This window comes from Felis catus, chromosome F2 (genome assembly GCF_018350175.1).
Source record: "Felis catus isolate Fca126 chromosome F2, F.catus_Fca126_mat1.0, whole genome shotgun sequence".
NCBI classification, from domain to species: domain Eukaryota; kingdom Metazoa; phylum Chordata; class Mammalia; order Carnivora; family Felidae; genus Felis; species Felis catus.
In genome coordinates this window covers 5,894,946-5,922,560 of record NC_058385.1, presented here as the reverse complement: position 1 = coordinate 5,922,560, position 27,615 = coordinate 5,894,946, and the positions used below count along the sequence as shown (strand labels likewise).

General features: G+C 40.8%; 1 long non-coding RNA gene across 1 annotated transcript in view; it reads right to left on the bottom strand.

Moving 5' to 3' along the window:
• The window catches only part of LOC109495971, a 53,638-nt gene extending 26,338 nt beyond the window's left edge, over positions 1-27,300 (bottom strand). The window contains exon 1 of the long non-coding RNA XR_002151700.2: positions 26,303-27,300. This is a non-coding gene — a long non-coding RNA (uncharacterized LOC109495971). The remainder of the gene's footprint in view (positions 1-26,302) is intronic.
• Between the last annotated feature and the right edge of the window lie 315 nt (positions 27,301-27,615).

The following is a 27,615-nucleotide window of genomic DNA, read 5'->3' as shown; positions in this document are numbered from 1 at the left end:
TGGGCTACCCCCCAGAGGACACATATGGAGTGGGGCTTCTTGCAAGGGGAGTGGCAACTCAGGTACCAAGGGCAGAGGGAACAAAGTATAACAATTCCCACTCTCCTAAGATGTTGTTAACCAGACTGTCCCGGTGGTCAATGGCCCTATGGTCATACACAGATGGATCAAGTGATGCATGGGCCCATGCACATGGCTCGAGCCCAGGGGAGGTATTGGACTATTATTAATAAGTCCAGAAATCTAGACTCCTCCTCTGATATGAAGGTCATCCAAAATCAGCATGTTAGTACTGTTCTGGTGGCCCAATCTTGAATGAATATGCAAAAGAAATACCACACTAGCCAGGACCCCTTCGAGGAACTAAAGCTTAGCAACAGGGCTTTAGATCCCTCATAGGTGTGGGTCCTGAAGCTCCTTAAGCATCTGGTCGACCCCTCCACAGTGGACTAGAAAGCCTGCTGACACAGATAGATGGACAGCAGGGACTATACTTGTCCTAGTCTGAGCTTAGTGAGCTTTGTGCAGGTATAATGCTAGTGGAGACCAATCTCAGATACCAGAGGAGAACTTAGAACACTCAAATGAAAGCACTCTAAAGTGGGAAAGGGGCCTCTCAGAGGTAGGGGCTGGGATCAGAGTCCTCTTGCTTAGATCTAAGGGTGGTGTTGGTCTGACAAATTAAATTATTGGAGGTCAATATTCAGACAAAGCAGTTAGACCCCAGAGAATGTTGTCTTTACTACCCTGCTGAATTATTTGATAAAGCAAATGATTTTTTTTTATAAGAACAAATAATCATTCATCAATTTATGTGTATGGCTGACTCTGTTTACTTGTAATAAATTTTCTTAAGAGCTACTATCTGTATGTATCTCCAAAGCTAGAAAATTAGTTTCTTCCTAACCATTCCTTTGTACTTTTTCCCTTGAAAGTGACTTTTTTCTTTTTACAAAAATAAATCTTGGGGCGCCTGGGTGGCGCAGTCGGTTAAGCGTCCGACTTCAACCAGGTCACGATCTCGCGGTCCGTGAGTTCGAGCCCCGCGTCGGGCTCTGGGCTGATGGCTCAGAGCCTGGAGCCTGTTTCTGATTCTGTGTCTCCCTCTCTCTCTGCCCCTCCCCCGTTCATGCTCTGTCTCTCTCTGTCCCAAAAATAAATAAACGTTGAAAAAAAAATTAAAAAAAAAAATCTTAAAGTGAATCAATAAGGCAATCGATTACATTATCTGTGTTATGAACCATAAGCAAGCAAAAAGTCTTATACCTTCAGAAACAAACTCAGCATTAGTCATGCTTTACATTTTAGAATATCTAGAATGTTCTGAGGAGTCCACATAATACTCAGGCCTGTAGTGTGGTGCCAAGTCCCTTCACAAAACAGCCTCACATGTACTCTGAACCTGTTCCCAGTCTCTAGGCGACGGTCTTTGCCTCTGTGTGCTCCACTCTTGCCATGAAAAGCATTCTTCCAGCCCTGATAACTTAGCTCTTTTCACAGTTCAGTAGGACAATGTAGTTTCTTTCCTATTTTTCAGTATTGTCTAAATTTTCTTTGGAGAAAGACAAAAAAAAATACCTCAAGTAAGACAGGTAGTGAAAGTATATCCCAAGCTTCCAACGTCAACAGTCGCTTCTAATGAGGACACTCTACCCTTAAGGTACAAATATGAAAAATATAAATATTGATCGTTAAACATTTTTGAAATTTGAAAAGGAATGTAACCCTGAAAAATCCACAAAGTATTTAAATAGACTCTTTCCCCTTTTAGACACTAAATTTATTTGTTTGATATTATTTGCAGAAAGAGATCCTGAGTAAAGCAATATATTTCATTGATAACGACCCCAAATAGAGGAGTAGCCTTCATAATCCCAGCAGCATGGTGATGAAAGGGGAAAGAGTCCCAATTTTTTAAGTCAAATACTGTCACTTGTTATTACATAATTCTGTACCCATGGTGTTAGCAGTTTAAGCCAAAAGATTTGAGCAACCAGTATGTCAGATTATAGAGAATTGCCAAGGAGAGAAAATGGAAAATGGTTTATGCCTCCATTGTGGCTAATTTCAGTTGTCTGATGGAAGATTTGACCTGTCTTGTGAAGTCCTTAGTGGTTAATTCCACTGTCCTCATCAGACAACTCTTAGTACACACAAAGGGTATCTGATCACACTGCCAACAATTCGTGAGGCACTTTGGGACATAACAGAAAGACCACTAGATTTTGAGTCAGAAGGTGTGGGTATCATCTTAAAAGCTTCAGTTTCTTGGGCTGTAAAATGAGAGAACTTAACAAGATAGTCTCTGTCATCCTTTCAAGCTCCAGAATTTGAACTTCATGGTTGATCTTGCAGTCATCAGAAGCGTGTTATTCCATCAGCTTCCATGAGCCATGTATGTTTTGCCTTCAAACTTATCTGTATGCGCTAGTCTGTTGGTGTTGATTGGCATTTGCTGACTGACTGACATTAGACTCCACACATTTATATAGGTTTACTCACAGATGAGTAAACGATAAAGCATTGCTATCTTCAATTAGATTACTTCGATGTTGCCAGATGCCCATTTCACCTGGGGCAATGAGCTATATACTCAAGCTCACTTTGTGATTAGGTATAGATTTATAACATGTAACTGACTTCCATAGAATTGTTCATATTACATAACAGACACATGATTAATTGCCTCATTGTTGAGTATATTTCACTCACACAGATGATCTCCAGGGAGGATCGGACTCAAAAGTTACTTTATTTTGATTGCACTTTCAACTCTTTCATAACTTCATGTTTCTGAACTCCTTCAACTCTATCACTCTAAAAACTGGTGATTAAGATCATTTATTTGTGTGATGGTTAATAGTATGCGTCAACTCGTCTCGGCTGCAAGAACCAGTTATTTGGTCAAACACAAGTCTAAAAGTTGCTGTGAAAGTATTTTGTATACGCAATTAACATCTACAATCAGTAGACTTTGAGGGAAGGAGATTGCCCCCAGTGATGTGCGTGGACTCCCGTCCAATCAGTTGGAGGCCTTAAGAGCAAAAACTGAAGTTTCTGAAAGGAGGAATTCTGCTTCGAGACTGTAAAATAGAAAAATTCTGCCTGAGTTTCTAGCTTGCTGGCCTGCCCTATCAATTCTAGGCCTTCCAGGCAACCACATGAGCTGATTCCTTAAAAAGTCTCTCTCTCTCTCATATATATACATATATTGATATATCTATGATATAGATATCTATGTAATGTATATAATATACATATAACGTAATATAGTATAATATATATGAGATATTTCTCCAGAGAAATGGAACCATAAGATATTTACATAGCATATAAAGCATAACTGCTGTTGTCAAAAATATTTACTCCATGGAATAATCACTGTATTTCCTCCAACCCACACAAGTTAACTAAATATAGCCAGACCTCTTTGTGTACATGAAAAATTGTTCTTTCATTTACTCCAAATGAAAACTGAGTCAGATATCTCATCAGAAGCTATTGATAGCAGTGGTATTTTACTCTTCTAAATCAGACATTATGCAGTTTTTTTTCCAAAGGCCCGCCACAGGGTAGTGGTAACCAATGTGTCTGTTCATTTCTCTGTTGATTTGCCAACGTGCAAAAAGACGGAATCACGGAAGCGTCATCCAGCATGTTCCTACAAAGTCTTTAGTGATCACAAGCAGAGTAGCAGCAAGACTTGGGACCTCAGCTCAAAACTGACCTCACTGTCTGCGATATCTTGAACCAGAATTATACATATCGTATTATCAGATTATATGGTAGATTTGTACCAGAACCCAGAAAAACTGAATGACAATTGCAAGGTCTCCAATGTCCACAGAAATACAACCTAAGAAAATGAAAACTGCCTAATAAAGCCAGAAATGATTTTGCCACTATGTCACCACGTAGTCTGATTTGAAGGAAAAGATTCCTGAAGATTACTAAGAAACAGTTATAACCTAACTGATCAGTTGAACTCTATCCTAATATGGCTTGGTTTCTTCGCAGACATCAATGCATAGATACACAGTTCTAATTCGCTGAATGCACAAATTTTGTTTTCCATTTGAGTTTGCATTAACACTTGGATCAGTCAGCTTTCTCCAGAGAAGTAGGACCAATATATCCTATTGGTTCTGCTTCTGATAGATATTGGCTCTACCTCTCTGGAGAGACACATATATTATAGATTTGCTTTAAGACAATTTGTTTTCCAAAGACAGCTTTGAAAGACAGATCTGTTTTAGGGAATCAGCTCAGGCAGTTGTGAGGGTTGGCAAGGACAGGTTGATAGGGCAGGGCAGGAAGCTGGAAACTCGGGCAGAATGTTCCTATTTCACAGTCTTGAATCAGAAACCTTCTTTTTCTGTTTCAGAAATTTTGTTTCTGCCTTGTTGGGGGATCAATTTTCATGTTACGACGATGTTGAGAACTGAGTGTTGCCCTTATAACTTCCAGGCGCTGACTGATCTGTCTGCCACTGACAAATTCATCCGAACCTTGATTAGGACTCAGATATTTGCTATGAATAAATTTGATGTGATAGTAATAAAAAAAAGGAATGGGGTATTTTTGGAACCCAACAAACTAGTTTTAAAGGTTATTTGGAAAAATAAACTCGCAAGAAGAGATAGGAAAGGCCTGAAATAAAAGAAGCTATGAGGGAATTAATCCCAACAGGTAACATTAATCAAAAATGTGTGGTGAAAGACCAGTTTACCATTGTTGCTATAACAAATGGCCATAAATGCGATGATTTGTTCTCTTACAGTTCTGGACATCGGCAGCCCAAAATGGGTCATCGGGGCTAGTTCTTTCTGGAAGCTCGTAGGGAGAATCCCTTTTTTTTTTCCCTTTTCTAGTCTCCACAGGTCACCTGCATTAATTGGTCTCTTCCTCCATTTCCATAGTCAGCAGCAAAGCATCTTCCAATGCCAATGTCTCCCCTCATCTATCTCTGCTCTGTCATCTCCATCCATGACTTTGAACCTCCTACTTTCTCCTTTTGCTTATCAGACTCCTGTGATCATCACAGACTTTATCTGCATACTCTAGGATAACCTCCCCATCTCAAAATCCTCAAATTCATCCCATCTGCAAAGTCTCTTTTCCATTCACGTAACATATTCACACATTCTGGGGATTAAGATGCGGACCTTTGGAGGACATTATTCTGTTTATCACACAAAAGCATTTGATTCTCACATATTAATAAATGAATCAATAAAATTAATACAGAGCCTAGAAACATGCTAAAACCCGTATGGAAATTTATGGTATAATAAATGTAATCCTTAACATAATGGGGGAAACTGCATCATTCAATAAATTGCCAAAAGAAACATCTACCCAAATCACTTCCGAATGGATCAACAAAGACAAATGAACTGTGAGATAACGTGGCGAAAATTATTCTTATGAAATTGAAGACAGGGAGGCCGTTCTATGCAAACATAAAATTCGGAAGGCATGTAAAAGGAAATTGATGACTTCGTGTACAGAAGAATTCGGTATGAAAAACAAAATAGTGGCACCTGGGTGGCTCAGCCAGTTAAGCATCCGACTTTTGATTACAGCCTAGGTAATGATCTGACTGACAGTTGGTGAAATCAAGCCCTGCGTTGGGCTCCATGCTGGGCGTGAAGCCTGCTTAAGATTCTATCTCTCCTTCTCCCTCCGCTCCTCCACCGCTCATGCTCTCTCAAAAATTCGTTAATTAATGACTTAATTAAGTTAAAAAAATGAAAAGATTTAAAAAGCAAAACAAAACAACAAGAATGTTATTGGCAATGCACCTGAGGACACGTTCTTTTTAACACATAAATCTCAGAAAAATGAAAGAAAAGACCTCAACTTAAAAAGCAAACAAAGCAATGAAGAGGTCACACAAAAATAAATGACTTATGAACATTTGAAAAGAGATCGTTTTAAAAAATGATAATTTAAACAATACTGAGTTCTACTTTAACCTGTAAGAGCGGCAGAAATTTTCATTGACGCATTATTCGTAACAGCCAAGATATGGAAACAACCCAAATGCCCATAGAGCCCATAGAAGACAAATGGATAGGAGCGCCTGGGTGGCTCAGTCGGTTAAGTGTCCGACTTCAACTCAGGTCATGATCTCACAGTCCATGAGTTCGAGCCACACGTCATGCTCTGTGCTGACAGCTCGGAGCCTGGAGCCTGCTTGGGATTCTGTGCCTCCCTCTCTCTCTGCCCCTCCCCTGCTCATGCTCTGTCTCTGTCTGTCTAAAAATAAATAAAAACATTAAAGAAAAATTTTTAAAAGAATACAAATGGATAAAGCGGGGTATAAATGTACAATGGGTTGTTATTTGGACTTAAAAAATGAAGGAAAGCCTACCATTTGCAACAACACGGGTGGACCTGAATGACATTATGCTAGGTGAAATAAGTCAGTGACAAAAGGACAGATACTATATGAGTCTGCTTACATGAGGTATCTAAAACAGTCAAAGTGACAGAGGCAGAAAAGAAATTGGTGGTTGTCAGGAAATGGGAGGTGGAGAAAAGGAAGGGCATAAAGCTTCAGTCATACGAGATGAATACGTTCTAGAAATCTGCTGTACAACACAGTGCCTCGAGTTAGCAATACATTATTTGCCAATCAAAACTTCTTAAAAGGGTATATCTCATATTAAGTGTGCTTAGCACAAAAAGAAAAAAGAAAAGAAAGAAAAGAGAAAAAAGCAAGGGGACGCAAGGAACCTTTTGGAGATAATGTATCACAGGTATTTACATATGTCCAGACTCGTCAAATTGTATACATTAAATAGGTGCAGATTCTTATATATCAATCATACTTCACTAAAGCTGACAAACATATTTTAAAAATATACAGCCCGAGTCAAAAAAAACCCCAGAAAAACAGCAATTTATATATACTTGTGGTTAAAGTGCACATCAGTACAACCTTTTAGGAGAGACACTTGTCAGTATCTTTCAAAAATAAATTTCAGAATCTGTTTGACCTAGAACTTCAACTTTGTTGTGAAATGCCTTGGGGGATTCCTCAAAAGGCATTCGAAGCTCTGGGTACCATCACATAGTGATTGTCTCTTCTCCTGGGAGCAGGGGAACTAATAGACTATGACCATTTTGGCTTTATACAGGTCTCTGTGTCACTTTCAAAAATTATTCCTTACTTCTGTACTACCAGAAAATTCATAACATCTGCAAATCTCTTGCTTTTTTTAAAAAAAAAAAACATCTTGGGGCGCCTGGGTGGCTCAGTCGGTTAAGCGTCCGACTTCGGCTCAGATCACGATCTTGCGGTCCGTGAGTTCGAGCCCTGCATCAGGCTCTGGGCTGATGGCTCAGAGCCTGGAGCCTGCCTCTGATTCTGTGTCTCCCTCTCTCTCTGCCCCTTCCCCGTTCATGCTCTGTCTCTCTCTGTCTCAAAAATAAATAAAACGTTAAAAAAAATTAAAAAAAAAAACATCTTGCTTTCTTTTTTTTATAGTTTGGTCTCAGTATGTGTATTAGAAAGAAATGTGTTCCTTTCCCTTCTAGCAAGGAAGAGAAGGTTTTGATTGGATCCCACGCTTGGTTGCTCCCTGCGGAGAGTAATAAAAACTGCTAAATTCTGTCTTCTGATGGTTCCTCAGTTGCTCAGCTGTAGGGTGAAGAGAAAAGTCCGTGATCCCCTCCACTTGTAAGTGAACAGAGCCATTTCTAAGCCTCAGGGAAGTTCAGCCGCTGTAGACCCACCTTTCAGGCAGAAATTTGGAAGCAAATATTATTTGGCATTGCATTTGAAAAAGGATAAATGATCCATGAAACATTTTGACCGATCTACGTTTCTATGTTATATAGGATGATCTCCGAGAAATGTTTTTTTTTAAGTTTATTTATTTTGAGAATGAGAGTGAGAGAGAGTGCATGTATGCAAGAGAGAGCTGGGGGCGGGAAGTTGACAGATAGAAAGGGAGAGAGACAATCCCAAGTCGTCTCTGTGCTGCCAGAGCAGAGCCCAATGTGGGACTCGATCTCATAAACCGTGAGATCATGACCCGAGTCCAAATCAAGAGTGGGCCACTTAACCGACTGAACCACCCAGGTATCCCCCCCTTTTTTTAAAAAAAAGTTTATTTATTTATTTTGAGAGAGGAAAGAGAGAACAATTAGGAGGGGGGCACAGAGAGAGAGGGAGACAGAGAGAATCCCAAGCAGGCTCCACACTGCCAGCACAGAGCCCCATATGGGGTTCGAACTCATGAACCACGGTTCAACTCATGAACGAAATCAAGAGTTGGATGCTAACTGGCTGAGCCACCCAGGCATCCCATCCAAGAAATATTTTCAAGTGAAAAAGCAAGGAGTAGATTAGCATAGATAGCATCCTCCCAAATGTGTATAAAAAGGTGGGTCTAGATTTGTGTATGCCCATTATAGTTTCATAAATCAACACACAAAAAAAACTGAAAACGTTGTTTGCATTTGAGGAGGGAGCCTGGGTTGCTGATGGTCTGGTGTGGAAGGAAGAGAAGTACTGTGTCATATAAATATATACAGAGTTTGAGTTTTTACCATGCACATGTGCTACTATTAACTTAGTTAATAAAAAGGAAATAAGTTAAACTTATTTAGGGTAACTGGTGTGCCCTTTAGTTTCATCCATGTTGTTGCAAAAATGGCAAAATCTCCTTTTTTAAGGATAATATTCCATAGTGTGTGTGTGTGTGTGTGTGTGTGTGTGTGTGTGCGTGTGTGTGTGTGTGTATAGTGTGTGTGTATTTCTTTATCCATTCATCTCTGGATGGATATTTAGGTTTTTTTGTATCTTGACTATTGTGAATAATGCTACAATGAACCTGGGAGTGCAGGTAACTCCTGAAGGTAGTGATTTCATTTCCTTTGGGTATATCTCCAGAAGAGGGATTGCTGGATTAATATGGTAGCTCCATTTTTAATTTAGGTTTTACATGGTCATAAGTTGTGTATTAGGCAAGAATTTTACGAACATTGCCTATATTAGCAGTAAAAGTGGAGCCAGAGAGTACTGTGTCTTCTCCAACCCTGGGGTCAAGAACCACCAACAATATGGTGGAACTGTGACCCTTCCTATGGCCCTTCTCAAGGCCATGGCTCTTGCAGCCTGCAGATGTTAGCCCTCACATCTCCTCGTGCTTGTGGACTGGTTTGGTGATCCACCAAGGATCAGGATTTCTTTTGATAGTTTTATGGGATGAAGCAATGAGGATTACCTCAAAGATGAAGCAATGAGGATTTGTACATCAAATCGTCACTAACCCAGTAGGAACCCAGAACTCTCAGAGCCCCGCAGTGGCATCCGGGTCACTCCTTGCAAGGAGATCGAAGGGGGTGAGCAGACTGTAGTTGGTTAACACCATGACGGACAGGCTTGCCGTCAGTTATACGCTTAGGAACTGGGCATACGGGGCCACCAAGGTGCATGCAAATTGGATATGTGACATAGCCTTGATTGGTCTTGCGTCTCATTCCGTGCATGTTATGACCCAGTGGGCCAGGGGCACTGGGTAGAATGTGCAGAGCTGGCAGTATACCTACAGTGAACCATGATTCATTATCTAAAGGCAGAGTGAGAAAATGCACGAGGCCCAAAGCATACGTGGAGAACAAGGTATAGCAGTGGGGTGGAACTATTTTCACACAAATCGAAACTTCTTCAAGAGGAACTGTACAGTACAACTTAAATAGGGAGTAAGGACCTGAATGTGAGGAGTTTACACACATTATATATAGTATGCTGTCAGAACATTTCACCAAGATTCCAAACATACAGATATAGAGATAAAGATATATAAAGAAACAGGGGCACCTGGGTGGCTCAGTCGGTTAAACATCCGGCTTCGGCTCAGGTCATGATCTCACGATCCGGGAGTTCGAGTTCCGCATCGGGCTCTGGGCCTGGAGCCTGCTTCGGATTCTGTGTCTCCCTCTCTCTCTGCCCCTCCCCTACTCATGTTCTGTCTCTCTCTGTCTCAAAAATAAAAAGAAAGATAAAAAAAAAACAGATTTATATATTTTTTTGCCCAAGGACAGACTTCCTCACCACATTGAGATGGTTGGGACCTGAGGTTATTCCTTAGCTATTTTAACTAAAGAATATTAATTGGTGGACTTTCCATTTGATATTGCTTAAATGTATTCTGGCAAAACAAAACAAAAAAAGTGACGGAATTATTTATTAAGATAAAAGTCAATTTCTGTTGACCTCAGCAAATAGTATAACAACCCTTACCTATAAGGCTGTAGTTCCATAAGGAAGCACTTAGACTGAGTGCAAAGATAAGGCAGTCTACCAGTTTGCTTTTTCTGGATGCATCCCAACTGAACATTTACCCATTTTTTAGTCGTCTTTTTTCAGATTCCATCATGGTCTAGTAGCACATCGACTGATGGGACCATAGTATGTTCATTTGGATTTCATCTGCGTTAACCAAATTGCGTTTTCTTTTTTTTTTTTAATTTTTTTTTCAACGTTTATTTATTTATTTTTTGGGACAGAGAGAGACAGAGCATGAACGGGGGAGGGGCAGAGAGAGAGGGAGACACAGAATCGGAAACAGGCTCCAGGCTCCGAGCCATCAGCCCAGAGCCCGACGCGGGGCTCGAACTCCCGGACCGCGAGATCGTGACCTGGCTGAAGTCGGACGCTTAACCGACTGCGCCCCCCAGGCGCCCCCCAAATTGCGTTTTCTGAACAACACACCCTGTTACTGGAGAATAGTTTGAATTAATTCTAAAATTGCTTATTGAATGCATTAAGGTTTAAGTCTAAAATGTCAGTAGCTAATAAAACCAAGAATTATGTCCGTATCAGCCCAAGGCAATGCTTAACCTTACAGACACAATGTAGTAAGTCACTTTAATTATCTTTAAAACAGGAGTGTAATGCATAATGTGATGGAGGGTTTGTTCTTTTTACAATCAGGGCAACTTCAGTTAGGCATCCTTCTCCCACAACCCTTGCCTTCTCATCATCTCCCTCATCAAACATCAAAACAAGTCTCTGAATGCATTTTCCCCTATGATAAGGTTTCAGTAAGCAGAATCAGATTTCAAAATTACCCTCTTTTTCCTGGGAGCTATCAGCTATTTTCATAAGTATAATAATGGGAAATTTCCTTGGCAACATCTCTGGGAATTTAGGTTAAATTCACTGGTGTCCTTAGAATGCTAATATTATCAGACAGCACACAGAACATCACAAGCAAATATGTGGGGCTTATCTTTGTGTCCACCAGTTAGCTCCTTAATGAGGTCCTTGTGAAAAGAGAACTTACTTTTTTTTGCTGAGAAAGAGACTAGTGACTTGTGTGAAAATAACTTTTAATTATGTATCCCCTGTGGGACTTCATTATATTCTTCTATTCTCTATGAAATCTATCCTTATTTTTAACACAAATTTTTAAAAATTTGATACAACCAAGGAATTAATTATATGTCCCAGTGATACTTAAACATGCTCATGAATTACATTTTCCCTTGAAAACTAAAATAATAGTAATAATAATAATAATAATAACAAAAAAACAAAAAGCTTTTTTTTTTTACAAAACTAGAAAATACCTGGGGCCCTGGAAAACAATTGGAAAGGTGTGGGGATGGTTCAGAATATAGAAAGTTGTGACAATAGCATTACTGTATCATTTTGGAACAAGCTGACAAAGTTTACGCCCAAATGGTAGTGTATACGCCAAAGGGAACACACAAAATCTTTTGTTTGCAAAATGTGAACAGAATAGACTTTTGAAGCAAATCTGTTGCCATTAGAGCAGATAAGTATTTGACTAGCCATTTGCAATAATTTTTAATTTTTAAAAAAATGTTTATTTTTGGGAGAGAGGGAGAGGGAGAGAGAGAAAGACAGAGTGCAACCAGGAGAGGGGCAGAGGGAGAGGGAGACACAGAATCCGAAGCAGGATCCAGGCTCTGAGTTGTCAGCTCAGAGCCCTACACAGGACTTGAACTCACTAACCGCAAGATCATGACCTGATCCAAAGTTGGACACTTAACCAACTGAGCCACCCAGGAGCCCCGCAATAAATTTTAAAACAACCACCACCACCACAATCTAAAAAAAGATCGCCTTTTAAAAATATCAAAACTACAAGATGCAAAAAATCAGAAAAGAAAAGGCAGAGAAACAAAATAAAATGAAATAAGAGTTGGTAGAGCTCAGGAAAATATCGAAAGCAAAAAATGATCACAGGAATGAGTAAAAAATAGAAAGTTGTGAATAATGAACACCACAGGAAAAAGAAGGTGGGGAGGATTTGAGTGAGCAAAATGAAACAGGAAAAAATAAAATAAAATAAATAATTAGAGAAAAAATACTCGAGGAGCAAGATAAGCAAAAAAGATGAAAAATATACATAATTTGACTCCCTTATCCCCCAAATAAATCATAAATAATGGAAAGAAAATTTTTGAAAGATATAATTTAATAAAACAAAATTTAAAAGAAATAAACAAAGACATGAATCCACAGATTTAAAGTAAATATTCTGACATGTTGTGGTAATATTTCTGAACATCAGAAATAAAGACATATTTAGTAACCAAGCAATGACATTAAGATGCTCAAATGGGAAAAATATTCTCCATAGCCCCATTCATTAGATTATTAAGAGAGAGGAGCAAAGTACTTGAAGAAAAAAGATAAGATTTCCCAAATTTTATACCCACCTAAACTGTCATTCAAATTTAAAAGCAAGAGACAAACCATTTGGTAACATTTAAAAAGGAAGATAGAAACTATTGTCTTATGCACCCATCTTGAAAGAGCAGGGAATGAACTCAGCCCACTAAGAAACAAATGGAAAAATTATATGAGGGCTCACAATGAGCCCTCAATCTAATTAATTGTATACACTAGACTAAAACAAATGTAGGGATAAGAGAATATCATATAAATGTTAATGTCCCAAATCAGTATTTTAAAAAGATAAGGGATAACACTGTGGGAAGCAGTGTAAATGTGTTAGTTTCACTCTTTTTGATAATTAAGGCACAAAAACTATTATTTGAAGCTCATAAATTGGATAATAGACATAAAAAAATATTTAGCAGTACAAAACAACTCTTCATGGTACAAAAAAATTAAATGAAATGGGTAATGGGAAAATATAAATTACATGTATTAAATGCTTAGAAGAAATGGAGATGGTTGTCATGAATCTAACCAGCCCCTTCCCCTCAACACACACACGCACACACACACACACAAACACCTAAAATATCACCATTAAATCCGGAAACTGATGGTTCTAATGTTATTCAAATAGTTTCAGAACGTTAAAAAAATGTTCTTTCTAAATTTTTCATAAAATGAGGATAATGAGCTGAAAATCCATAAGAAAACATACACACAAACTGCAGATAAAAATCAGAAATCAACAACCAATTTAGAAAACAATATACCAAGAATAAGTAGTCTATTTCAAGAATATCAAGATATTTCCATTTTTCAAATCTATTATTAATATTTACTGTATTACTAAACGAAAGAAAAATATGCAGATTTTCATGTTGAAACTTTTAAAAATTTAACATCTATTTTAATTAAAACCTTTTAATGACATATAAATACTTGGAAACTTTTTAAGCTTAATAATACATACCCATTAAGCATTTGAAGTAATGAGCAAACACCAGAAACAGTCTCCTTAAAGTCAGAATCAGATAAGGATATCTGCTGTCATTCCATTTTACTTAGTCTGGTATATTATTTGCAAATAAATGAACAATGCACTTTAAAAATCCCAAGAAAATCAACTGAACAACTTTTGCAAATAACAACAAAGTAACAATCATATTTACTGAAAGCAAATACTTTATTGACAATATCTACAGAGGCAATCGACACTTAGCAATAAACTTACTTGGGGATACATTTTTAGGAAAAAATAAAATACGCACAGATAAACAACATACGCGCAAAATCTAGAGGAAGAAAATTCGAAATGTCGTCAAGAGACAAAAGTGAGGATCTAAAGAAATAAAGAGTCAGGCCATGTTCTTGGAGAGAAAGACTCAGCTCATAAAGCTGTTATTCTCCCTCACGGACCTGTGAATTTAGTGCACCCCGCACTCCCCACTTCCAGTCACCAGGCTTCTCCCGTATGTGGTTGCACTGAGACTTGCAGGCTGACCTTGGATGGGGCCTCAGTTCTGCTGAGAGACTAGCAATGGCGGCGGAGGGGGTGGGGGCCCAGGACTGGGAGGGGGGTCGAGATGTTGGAAAACCAGAAAGAGCTTGGTGCTTACTGCTCAGAGGACCTCAAGGGGAAGAAGTTCCATGGTGACTGGTGGGACTGTACTCAGTGCACATGACCTTCAGAGGACTGGGAGGGAGGGCACCCGAGATGCCTACCCTGCAGGTTGGCTGGCAGGAGTACCCCCCCCCCCCACCGACACACTCCCCTGGGACCCTCAGGAGGCTGCAGACACACAGAGGAGAGACTCCTTTGTCTATCAGAACCTGTGGGATTTGCACCATTCCGCATCTCCCAGCAACAGGACCTGAGTCTGAAAGTCAACAGGAAAACGTAACTTGTCATTCTGAGCAGCCCCTGCAGCCAGGGAGAGGAAGCTCAGATTGAACACGGCCTAGAGTGATAAGCTCATACCTCAGGCAAAGGACTATTATCTAAAAATTACCCCATGGATGGGGTGCCCGGGTGGCTCAGTCAGTTGAGCATCTGACTTCGGCTCAAGTCGTGATTTCACAGTCTGTGAGTTCAAGCCCCGTGTCGGGCTCTGTGCTGACATCTCAGAGCCTGGAGCCTGCTTTGGATTATGTGTCTCCCTCTCTCTCTGCCCCTTCCCCACCCTCTCTCTCTCTCTCTCTCTCTGTCAAAAATAAATAAACATTTAAAAAAAAATTTTTTTAAATAAATTAAAATAACCCCATGGAGCACCTCGGCGGCTCAGTCATGATCAACGATCAGGTCATGATCTCACGGTTTGTGAGTCTGAGTCTCACATCCGGTGAGCTGGATCCCTAGCTCCAGGAAACACGAGTCCTGCTTCCCTCTCTCTCGCTCTTTCTCTTTCTCTCTCTCTGCCCCTCCTAGGATTCTCTCACTTGTACCCTCTCTCTCCCAAAAAATAAGTAAGTAAATAAATAAATCCCCATGTAGGGTTCCTGAAAATCAATAAAGATCAATAGCCCAATAAATAATCACAGATGGGATTAAAAATGGCTCGTCAATAAATGAAACGATGCTCCATTTTGTTGATTATAAGATGCATGCATATGAAAACACATTGTGATACTCTCTCTCATGTATCCGATGGCAAGGATCAGACATTTGGGAACCTGTTGCTTTTGATGAAGGAGGGAGGGAGGGAGGGAGGCACCGTCCTTCCCTCTAGGCGAGGGCAGCAGGCCAGGGGCGGGACGCCCCATGCGGTGGTGAGCAGCTCGCAGGGTCCTCGTCGGTGGCCCTGCCAGCGGCCAGTGAGCATTCAGCAAGCATTGGCTGTGTCCTAAGCACCCAAGAATTTCAGCACTAGGCTGTGCCGTGGCTACACTATCAATTAAATACGTAATTGAACCAGGAAATGATTTAAGCAGTAAGCTTCAAGAGAGAAGTGTGTTTACATTTCCAAGCAAATGACAAAAACTTAGACCACAAACCATGAATAAATAAGGACCTGCTTTTATTTCATGTGACTTTGCACAGTTTCTCGGCAGGTGCTAGTTACAGGGCCCGTAAGTGATAAGCACCTAAGTGCACGTAAGTGATAGGTCGTAAGACTGAGGCAACATTTAAACGCCAGATTTTTTTTCCATGCATGTTCCACTATACCTGTGGTTCTCAGTGGGCTCACAAAGGGAGATTTTGTAAGGACAGACCCCACACTCTGCCCCCTATTTTCCAACAACACATTTCTACCGCTACCACTGCATTTCCTTGTATCATCCAAGTCTCCAACCCTCTGACACCAGGTGGGTGTCCTATCATTCAACTCAATTCTGACACGACCTGTGGAATGGGTACAAACCCCGCAGGTGGAGGGCTCAGCCCCATAAGACTTGTCCCACTTCAGACACCAATCTCCATTCCTGGGCCTCCTTTATTCTTTATAAAGTGGGAATTGCTACAACCCCTTCCCCCCCCCCCATTTGCCAATTTGCTAGAATGGCTCACTGAACTCAGGAAAAATGGTTTACTTACCATAAGTGGTTCATTATAAGGGACTCAGGAACATATAAGGGACTCAGGAACAGCCAACTTGAAGCAGTGCACGGAACCAGGTATAGGGGAAGGAGGATGGAGCTTCCACGCCCTCTCTGGGCTCACCACCCTCCTGGCACCTTGATGTGTTAACCGACCAGGAAACTCTCCGAACCCGGTTGTTTAGAGGTTTTATGGAGGTTCAGTTATGCAGGTCTGACTGATTACATGAACTCAATCTCTAGGCTGTCTCCCCTTCTTAGAGGAGATAGGGTAGGGAGACGCCTGAAAAGTTCCAACCTTCTCATCAAGTGGTTGGGACTTCTGGCAGCCAGTAGCCAGCCTGAAGCTATCTAGGGGCCCCCAGCCACCCATCATATTGTTAGCATACAAAAGATATTCATCATTCTAGAGATTCCAAGTGTATACACACACACACATATAATATCAATATATTAAACATATATTATTAATATATTATTATATATTAAATACATTATATAGAAATAATATATATTTATAAGTAAATATATTAATATATAAAATGTATTTAATATACATTTATATATATAATATTTCTATGTTTTTTAATTGCAGGGCAATCCTGGGGTACTGATATTACTCAGTTATGTAATCCAGGGTATTGTTACTTGAAGTAATGTTTATTCCGGGGCACATTAGAAGTGAAACACAATTGTTATAGTACACTAATTAGAACTTTTTTAAGTTAATTGATTTATTTTGAGAAAGAGAGAGAGGATCCAAAGCAGAGTCTTGATCCCATGAACCACGAGATCATGACCTGAGGTGAAATCAAGAGTCGGACACTTAACCAAATGAGCCACCCGGGTGCCCCACGAAGTTTTGGCATCATATTGATGGGTTGAAACTTTCTTCCTAGCATTATTGAGATATTATTGCCATATAACATTGTGTAAGTATAAGGCATACAATGTGATGAGTTGATATACATGTTTATTGTGAAATATTTACCGCAATAAGGTTACCTAATACATCCTTCACCTTACATAATTACTATTTGATGTATTTTTACTACTCTCACAAAAACTTTCAAGCATACAATATAGTATTGTCTTCAGTCACCAGGTTGTACATTAGATCCCTGGAACCTATTTATCTTATTAACTGAGAGCTTGTACTCTTTGTCTGACATCTCCACACTTCCCCCACCCCTCAGCCCCTGGCAACCACCTTCCTATTTAAATTCCACATATAAGGGAGAGTATACAGTATTTGCTTCTCTGTCTGACTTTTTCACTTAGCATTATGCTCTCAAGGTCCATCCATGTCATTGCAATTGGCAGGTTTTCCTTCTTTTTTTTTATAGCTGGATAATATTCAATTAAGTATATATTGGATTTAATTTGAATTTCCCTGATGATTAGTGATGTCGTGTACCTTTTCATGTGCTTGTTGGTCATTTTTGTTTTCTTTGAAAAAAATGTCTGTTCAGGTGCTCTGCCCATTTTTTTTATTGGGTTTTTTTTTTTTTTTTTTTGCAGTCAAACTGTATAAGTCGCTCATATTTTTTGGATATCAACCCTTTATCAAATATATGGTTTGCAAACATTTTTCACATTCTGTAGGCTGCCTTTTCTTTGCTCATTGTTTATTGTTGTGCAAAAAAAAAAAATCATAGCCAAGACCAACGTCAAGGAAATTCTTTCGTATGTTTTTCTCTAGAAGTGTGATGACTTCTGGTCTTATCTTTTCATCCGTTTTGAGTTAAGTTGCGAGTGGTATTACATAGAAGTTAAATTTCATTCTTTTGCATTTGAATATCCAGTTTTCCCAGCATCATTTCTTAAAGAGACCACCATTTCCTCATTTCCCCATTCCCTTGTCAAATATCATTCGGCCATATACGTGGGGGTTTATTTCTGGGCTCTCTGTCCTGTTCCATTGTTCTATGTGTCTGGTTTTATGCCAGTTGCCTACTGTTCTGATTACTCACTGTAGCTTTATAATATAGCTTGAAATCAAGAAATGTGATGCCTCCCACTTGTTTTCCTTCCCATGATTGCTTTGGCTTCTGGGGGTCTTCTGTGTTTCCATTTGAATTTCAGGATTGTTTTTGTTTACTTCTGTAGATAATTTTATTAGAGTTTTGATAGAGTTTGCGTTTTGGACTAGCATGGACATTGAACAACGTGAATCCTTACAATGCAGGAACATGGGCTATCTTTCCACTCATTTTTATCTTTAATTTTTTTTTGCATCATTATTCCATAGTTTTTAGTGTATAGATCTTTCACTTCTTTGGTTAAATTTGTTCCTAAGTATTTTCTTAGTTTTGATAAGATCATATATGGGATTCTTTTTTCATTTCATTCGCTGTTAGCATATAGAAATGCAACGGATTTTTGTATGTAGACTTTGTATCCTGAAACTTGACTGAATTCATTCACTAGGTCTAACAGCTTTTTGGTGGAGTCTCGAGGGTTTTCTCTATGCAAAGTTATATCATCGGCAAACAGAAAATTTTAATTTTTCTTTCTAATTTGAATCCTGAGGCCTCATACTTTGCAATCTTGGTGACCTCATTCAGGCTGCATCATAACCCCCATATTGGTTTACATAGCAGGTCAGGTCTGGGAGTCTACAATTTTTTGATATCTGGATAGCCTCCAGGTGACTTTGAGCAAGGATATTGGGGGAACCACTGTAGCATCTCTCCATTTACATCTTTCGGGCTCTTTGGCAGTAAGGTAATAGTTTCCGTTCATGATTTAAGTTTCCTCAGTGTCTGAGTGGCTCCATAATTGTACCAACTGGACTCAAGGACCCTATTTCCTTTTACCCTCTTCCTAAAATACACTATTACATGGAAATGGAGACTTCAGGGTGTCAGGGTAAATCCTTTGGCAAGGTCAAGAGCACTGTGACGGCATAAGCTAGAGACATCAAATGCTTGGTATCCACGCAAATTTATGAAATATCCAGGACAGGCAAAATTAAAATTTTTTTTAATGTTTTTGTTTATTTTTGAGACAGAGACAAAGCATGAGCAGGGGAGGGGCAGAGAGAGAGGGAGACACAGAATCCGAAGCAGGCTCCAGGCTCTGAGCCGTCAGCACAGAGCCTGAACTCACAGACCATGAGATCATGACCCGAGCTGAAGTCGGACACTCAACCGGCTGAGCCACCCAGGTGCCCCGAGGACAGGCAAAATTATATTACTTACAGATTTAGCCCTCTAATCTTCTTCTAAAATCAAGTTAATTTGGGTAGCTCAAGAAAATAGCCTTTACTGATTATCTCTCTAAGATAACCAACTCCACTATGAAATAGAGTGGAGTCTGATTTGCACACTGATGGGTCAGCTGTTACCAAAAATAATAGGCCTCCCTTGTGCTCAGATCATCCCCATAATTGTGCCCATTTATACCTCCTATTTGACCAAACTGGTAAGATCTTTAAAATAAAGAAAATAATTTAGGATTGGCTTAGTTAATTATTATCTGAGAACGTTTTTTAAAGAATCTGTTATAGTTTAACTTGTTGGCCAGAATGCTCTCGTTGTATGACAAGACAGATAACATTAAATGGATTAAAATAAAAACTGTTAATACTTATCAATTACGATTCATAAATTTAGACTTAGAAGAATCTAGAGGATGTTTTCCTCCAAGTATATTTAAAACGTATAAAATTGATGTCAGTCATATTATGATTACTTCCTCACAAAATAAAAAATATGTGAGAAACTGAAAAGAGGGGGGCATCTGGGTGGCTCAGCTGGTTGAGCGCGTGACTCTTGGTTTCAGCTCAGATCACGATCTCATGGGTTTTATGAATTCAAGCCCCACAGTGCTCTGGCAGCACAGAGCCTGGTGAAGATTCTCTCTCCCTCTCTCTCTGCCCCTCCTCGCTTGTGCTGTCTCTGTCTCTCTCAAAATAAATACATGAACTTAAAAAAAAATAAACAAAGAAAAAAGAAGGGCGCCTGGGTGGCTCAGTCAGTTAAGCCTCTGACTCTGGATTTTGGCTCAGGTCATGATCTCACAGTTCCTGGGATCGAGCCCCATGTCTGGCTCCGTGCTGTCAGCACAGAGCCTGCTTGTGACTCTCTCCCTCTCCTCTCTCCCTGCTCTTCCCCTGCTCGCTCACACACACTCTCTCTAAACAAGTAAACATTTTAAAAGAAGAGTAAAAGAAACAGGAAAGAGAATTTTCAAGTTCGTCGTACAAAGAATTTCAACTTTGTGAAATCAGATCGTTGATCTTACGCCTCCCCTTTTGCGAGTGCTGTATGTATGGAAAACATGGTTAGGTCTTTTCTGCAGATTTGTTGACTATTCTTGGTCACATTATTCTAGTACATTTTTGAGATAGACACTATTTCGTGGTTAACAACTTGCTTAAATATTTGGGCCTCATTTTGCGGTTAAATGTCAGGAGAAATCGTTCACAGCGAGAAACCAGTCTCCAATGAGATTAAGTGGATTCGTTATCCCTGACAGAACCCCATTGCTCAGAAACAGTGGGTCCCCAGGGTGCCCATCCAGGGTGTTTCAGTCGTTGCTGGGAGGCAGTCAGACCTGATCATTGCCCACAGATGCTCACGCTCACCAACTGGCAGAACGCCTCATAGGAAGGAGAGTTTCTTAACCATCCCTCTCTTTTCTTCCAGCTATCTGTGCATTTTGGAGCCCTCAGTACCAGCAGTATTCTCTCTATCCATGGGCCCGTCATGTCTCTGTACCTATGACGTTATCAGAAACTAGAGTCTCTGCAGTAGTCCATTGAGATGGAAAGCATAAACACAAGTAATCAGGGAATGCCGGAATGCAATGTTGTGTCGGGAAAATCCAGTTTTGGGTGTGAATTGCCATTGCTGACTCTGTTTCCTTTACTATCCATTCTCAAGGGCCTCTGTCCACTCTGGATGTGGCTATGGAGCCACCAGGGTTAGGGTGACTGTTAAAAAACAACGACAACAACTATCGGCCACAGCCCAGATTAACTTTATCTATTTTTATTTCATTTGATCCCTTGAAAAATATCATTTGGCAATTACCAAGTATAGGTTCCCTGTCGGGAACAATCTCAATTTCAATTGCATTGCTACAATGTCCCCAAAGAACATAAAGACGTATTAGAATTTCCACTGACTTACCTCTCAAATTGCCTCTTAGTCCCCAAAGTGGCACGTATGCTTTTTGTGAAGCCAGGAGCTTCGGTTTTTGAATTAGAAACCATGGTCACTGTCACCAGATGGGAGCGACAGAAAATCACCAAGTGACAGAAAGACCAGAAAGACGAGGGCTGCCCTCCCCGGGCTTTGATTTTTCAAACAACGCTTAAACTTTGGGTGCTTATGTGCAATGTTTGGTGATCTACAGAAGACCATCTGCTTGTCTGAAAACTCAGAATCCTAAGAATGCCCACGTGACCAAAACCATAAGAATGCACACACGATCCGTAGTTGTTCTCAGGAAAGGCGAGGCAAACCCACACGAAACAACGCTGTGCCTTGCATTTTAAGGCACAGACCGTGAGGTTTTAAAGATCCGGGCTACAGGTAATGTTTTGGTTCACAGAGGTAAGAGACGCCGTGAGGTCAAAACAAACACTAAGCAGTTAGGATTTTATCCAAATATCATAGCCCATTGTGCCTACGAAGAGACGGGGGACACGTCATAGGTGTTACAGACAGACGCAGCTTCTGCAACCCTTGAGGATTTTCGCGGAGCAGAGCCTCTCTGGAAAAGAGAGGCAGCGTCCAAAAGCAGGCAGCCTCCCGCCAGAGGGTCTCCTTTCAGAGTCTTGGGCCCTATGGGATCCTGAGCTCACCCAAGTCGCCCTCAGCGCCTGAGCCCGGTCCACTGGTGTTAAGTAAGCGGAATCCCCGTGGTGAGCGCCAGGGCTTGTCCGTCGGTGTCAGGTTGGAAAGCGGGACACGTCTGACTCCCGGACAGTTGCAGACGAAGGACACGCCCTCTCGGGCTGGGAACCGTGGCCCCAGACTGGGGTTCCCTATCAGACCGTCCGCCCCACTCCGGCAGGTGCCCACCGGAAGGGTTCACATGGGAATACGGCTCCTGAGAGAGTCTGCCACGCTAGCGATCACCACGTCACTTGTCCACATCTGTCCCCGTGCCGTGGGCACGGCAACACGTCCCTCACCACACCACACACAGGGCCCAAATCGAAGGCTTGGGACTTCCTAACCAGAAGCTGCCACTGCATGCCAGACCCTGACAAATGAGCTCTCTTGCCCCTCCCTGGGGGGAGCCACCTCAAGGGTGTGTGTTCCTTGGTGCACTGGCTCCCCTCACATGGCTCTCTGTGCTCTCTGTTGACTTGGGGAATCGCAGGACTCACCGTACTGCCCTGGTTCCTGAAGTGAATCTGTGATGATGCTGACTTACTGGAACCCCGGATTTCTGGAAACAGCAACAATCAAGAATCCTTCACCCTGGACGCCTGGGTGGCTCAGTCGGTTGAGCTTCCGACTTTGGCTCAGGTCGCGATCTCACAGTTCATGAGTTCAAGCCCTGCATCGGGCTCTGTGCTGATGGCTCAGAGCCTGGGGCCTGCTTCCGATTCTGGGTCTCCCTCTCTCTCTGCCCCTCCCCTGCTCGTGCTCTGTCTCAAGAATAAATAAACATTAAAAAAAGAAAGAAAGAAAGAAAAAGAAAGAAAGAAAGAAAGAAAGAACAAAGAAAACTGGAAGATGTTGATGAACAGACAAAGAGAGGAGGAGGGCGCCTGGGTGACTCAGTCGGTTAAGCGTCCGACTTCGGCTCAGGTCATGATCTTGCGGTCCGTGAGTTCAAGCCCTGCATCAGGCTCTGTGCTGACAGCTCAGAGCCTGGAGCCCATTTCAGATTCTGTGTCTCCTTCTCTCTCTGACCCTCCCCCGTTCATGCTCTGTCTCTGTCTCAAAAATAAAAATAAACGTTAAAAAAATTAAAAAAAATTTTTTATTGCTGTTTTTAAAGTAGACTATTCACCTCTTGAATGTACTTACTCAATTAAGGAATCCTTTTGAAGTTTTATTGGACTAATTGCCTCAATTCCTTCGATACTAAAAAGCTGTGTTGCTACATTGAGCACTATTTGGGGAAAAAAAAGAACAGCCTTGGTCATTAGATTAAGATCCTAATGCAAAATTCTTGGCTCACATTTTCCACATAAATTTAGTCTCAAAAGGGCACTACACAGCACAGGAAGGAAGAGGCAATGCTTCATAAAATCCTAATTTCTTAACTGACAAAAAAAAAATTGAGACATCAGGTAGGTGGTTAAATAGTCCACAATTTCTTTTTTTTTTTTAAATGTTTATTATTTTTTGTCCGGGGGAGAGGCAGGGAGAGAGGGAGACCCAGAATCCGAAGCAGGCTCCAGGCTCCGAGCTGTCAGCACAGAGCCCAACACGGGGCTTGAACTCACGGACCACAAGGTCATGCCCTGAGCCAAAGTCAGACACTTAACCGATTGAGCCACACAGGTGCCTCAACAGTCCACAATTTCTAATTTGTTGCTTTGAGGAATAAATATTTTTCAACTGACCGTCATGCTGTTCTAGAAAGTACCATATGTGTATAATATTTCCTTGGATATATTTTAAGATACTTTAAGAAAATAATTTTTTAACTTATAAGTTTAAATCTATGTAATAAGAGAAAGCTGTTAATGATAAAAATAATTTTTTGAGGGGCGCCTGGGTGGCGCAGTCGGTTAAGCGTCCGACTTCAACCAGGTCACGATCTCGCGGTCCGTGAGTTCGAGCCCCGCATCGGGCTCTGGGCTGATGGCTCAGAGCCTGGAGCTTGTTTCTGATTCTGTGTCTCCCTCTCTCTCTGCCCCTCCCCCGTTCATGCTCTGTCTCTCTCTGTCCCAAAAATAAATAAACGTTGAAAAAAAAAATAATTTTTTGAAACATTGCTAACAATAATCTTGCTTCTACAGCAGGGTGCTCTCTCTCTCTCTCTCTCTCTCTATATATATATATATATATATATCCAGGGCTATACAACAGGTAAGAAGAAATAGGTAGAAATTGGTAAGGGGCCTTTTCTTCACACAGAGGGTCACCCAGGGAGTGTTGAGATCGGTACATTTTTGGGGTACTATATTTTTGCCTAAATTCTCAGCTCCTAAATTCAATTTGACCAGTTTGAAAATGCTTTACGGACTTATTTCCACAGCCTTAGCCCAGGCCTTACCAGAGTCTGTGCTCAATTGCAGGTTTTATTATGATCATACGCCGCCTGAATTGAAATGAAAGATAGATGTAGAAATAAGAACATTATTAACTTCCAGCGGTTAGATATATAAGTTCTCATCCACTGTCCAAGATACTTCCCTTTCCTTGAAGAACCAGGAAGCTGAATGTATTGTCTGAATGTTGGTAAATGAACAAGAACATAGAGAAAAAATAATGGTGTTACCTTAAAGACGTGTCTACTTAGGACATGAAAACAGTATGGTGAATTATGTGGATCTTATCACAAAATAAATCTGTGACCAAGAGGGTTATGCCTCCCAGATTTGAATTTTTTGTGCAGAAAATACATATTTATTTTTTAAGCGTTCGAAGCATATTTTTTAATCGATGAAGCATATTAAGTATTTATTAAGCATTATCTAGGTAACTTACAAAGATGTTTGCCTAACTCCTCACAATGACCATGTGAGGTGGCTATGTCCCCATGCCCATCTTACAGATGAGTAAACTGGGTTCCTCGTTCAAGTCCATGTTCTCAGCAGGTGGGACAAGAAACCAAGCCCTGTTGTTTTGATGACACTGGTAGTTCTCGCACATTTTTATCTCAAGACCCCTTTACACAATTAAAAATGACCAAGGACCCCAAAGAACTTTTGCTTATGTGGATTATATCTATTGATATTTATCACGTTAGAAAAAGAAACCGAGACTCTTACAAATATTTGTTGATTTGTCTTAAAATAACAATAATAAATTGGGGCGCCTGGGTGGCTCAGTCGGTTGAGCGTCCTACTTGGGCTCGGGTCATGGTCTCATGGCTCGTGAGTTCGAGCCCCGTGTCGGGCTCTGTGCTGACAGCTCAGAGCCTGGAGCCTGCTTTGGATTCTGTGTCTCCCTCTCTCTCTGCCCTTCCCCCATTCATGCTCTGTCTCTCTCTCTCTCTGTCAAAAATAAATAAAAACATTAAAAAATTATTTAAATAATCATAAATATGTCATGTGAATAGAAATGATATGTTTTTAAGAAAAATGGTCTTTTCCAAAACAAATAAGCAAAAACTAGTGGTCAGTATGGCTCTGTTTTACATTTGTGCAAATCTAATGCCTCGTATAACAGAAGACAGCTGAGAGCTCCTATTTGCTCTTACATTGTCTGTTGTTGCAAGATGTTTTGGTTGAAGTATATGAAGCAAACACGGAGGCATTAAGAGTTTCTCAGTTTTAAGATTGCTTTCCTGTGGGATGGACCCAACTGCCAAGGTCCCAGCATCTCTATGGGAACAAGCTTGGAGAGAAGGGGGACATGGGCCTCCGTGAAGAAGGCATCTCACGGCAAATTTAGATTTTTCACAGTTCTCCCCTGAGATCGGCCCCACTTCAAATGCTGTCAATGTCATCATCTCTTTCTTCTCATTTTTGAACATCCCTAGTCTTAAGCCCCGTGTACGACAGCTAATTCTACCATAATGCATATGAAGCTCCAATGAAATTATTGCTTGCTTATTGTTCCCCCCAACGGAGTCCCATGAGACTCTAAAGCGGACAAGAGTAAGAACTGTATCACTCAAATCTGTAATCCCAACTCCTAACCCAGCGCCAATCACTGAAAATATATCGCCAAGTATTTGTCTGAACAAAGTACTTCAGGAGGAACTGTGCACCTCACTCAAGTCGATCCCACCTCTGCCTAACATAAAACCCACTGCCCATTCCCAGCTTCTCGATTACTCTTAATGCTAAACCATCTCCTACTGAAATAGTCTTAAATGGCCATTGTCCCACACGGCCACTGCCTTCCTTAAGGCCCCAAGGCCCTCCAAGGGACCCTTAGAAACCCTCATTCTATTTTCTTCCCAGAACAAAACGTACTGCCACGCACTTTAAGGCAATAAGACAATTACCTTGATCCTAAGCGGAATCTTCTGATCTGAGTTTGCATTTCTCCACAAATGAGAGGTTGGAACCTTGTGAGAAAAGCTATAAAGAAAATACATTTTCTTTAACATAGGGTTGCCTTAAAATAATCCCGTTTGCTGTTGGATCTTCAGTGAATCAGGGGCCTGTTTCATCTCCAGTGTAGCCTGTGCCAATGAGACTGGAGAGCTGCCCACTGATGTTCTCATCAGCCCTACTGCAGCCTGAATTCTTTCCAGAACTCCTTGTCATTGCCAGCAGGAGACCGTCCGCTTCTCCAACAGTCTTCCGGTGTGTGAATTGTCGACATGCAAAATACAAACACACTCACAGTCGCACTTTGAAAAAATCAAAATTACTTACGCAGATGAAATTGTAACACAAAATAAAACGAAGCCACCCGCATCCAAACTGCTTTGATACTTAAAGGAAAACAGGTGTCTCCTCGTGTTTTTGTGGGTTTTTTTTTTTTCCTGCGTATATCTGCCCTCTACTTTTGTGATCAGCGTCCGGTTGTGAAGACAAACAAAAAGCGAAAGAGAGAAGTGGCAATAGGCTAGGAGTCCTGTGTGAAATGCATGCTAACGGGAAGGAGTCGAATCAGTTACAAGTAGCTTTGCTTCGAGTTTTTCAACCTGATTATTCACCCTCTTGAGAGAGTCGTGGTAGAAGTAATGGCAAGTATTTCTGTCTAGTAGTGAGCCCTCAAGATCATTTTTTACTCATTTCCAAGAGCCAAGGAAAATAGAAAGTAGGCAAGACTAAAAGGGTGAATATTCGTTTCTTCACTCAATCCCCTTAGGCCACAGCCGGTCCTGAAGTTTGCCTTTGTCCAATCGTCTGGAATCCTGCCGTGAGATCTCAGGCTCTAGCCTTCAGATCTGCCAAAGCTTTACTTTGGACCTGTGTTTCTCTCCCTATGTCAGCCAGATAAAGACTTTGATTTTCCGCCTCCATTTTCCGGTAGGAAGTCGGACCTCGTTCTGCCTTATGAAGGTTCTGAACGAATCTTGACTGCAGGGCGCACGGCACAGCAATTACACAGACTTTTCAGATTTCAGTGTGATTTCAGTGTGTCCGATCGAAGGGTCCTTTTTTCAACGAGGTCTTCCCTGATGCCTGAAAATCTGCCCCCACGCTCTTTCTTACATAAAATTCCCATTTATTTTTCATTATATATTAAATACTGGGTTTAGTTATCTACCATCTGTCTCCTCCATTGACCTGCAAATTACATGAGAGCATGGGGATCAATACACATTTACTGATTGTAAGAAATGATGAATGAGGGGCACCTGGG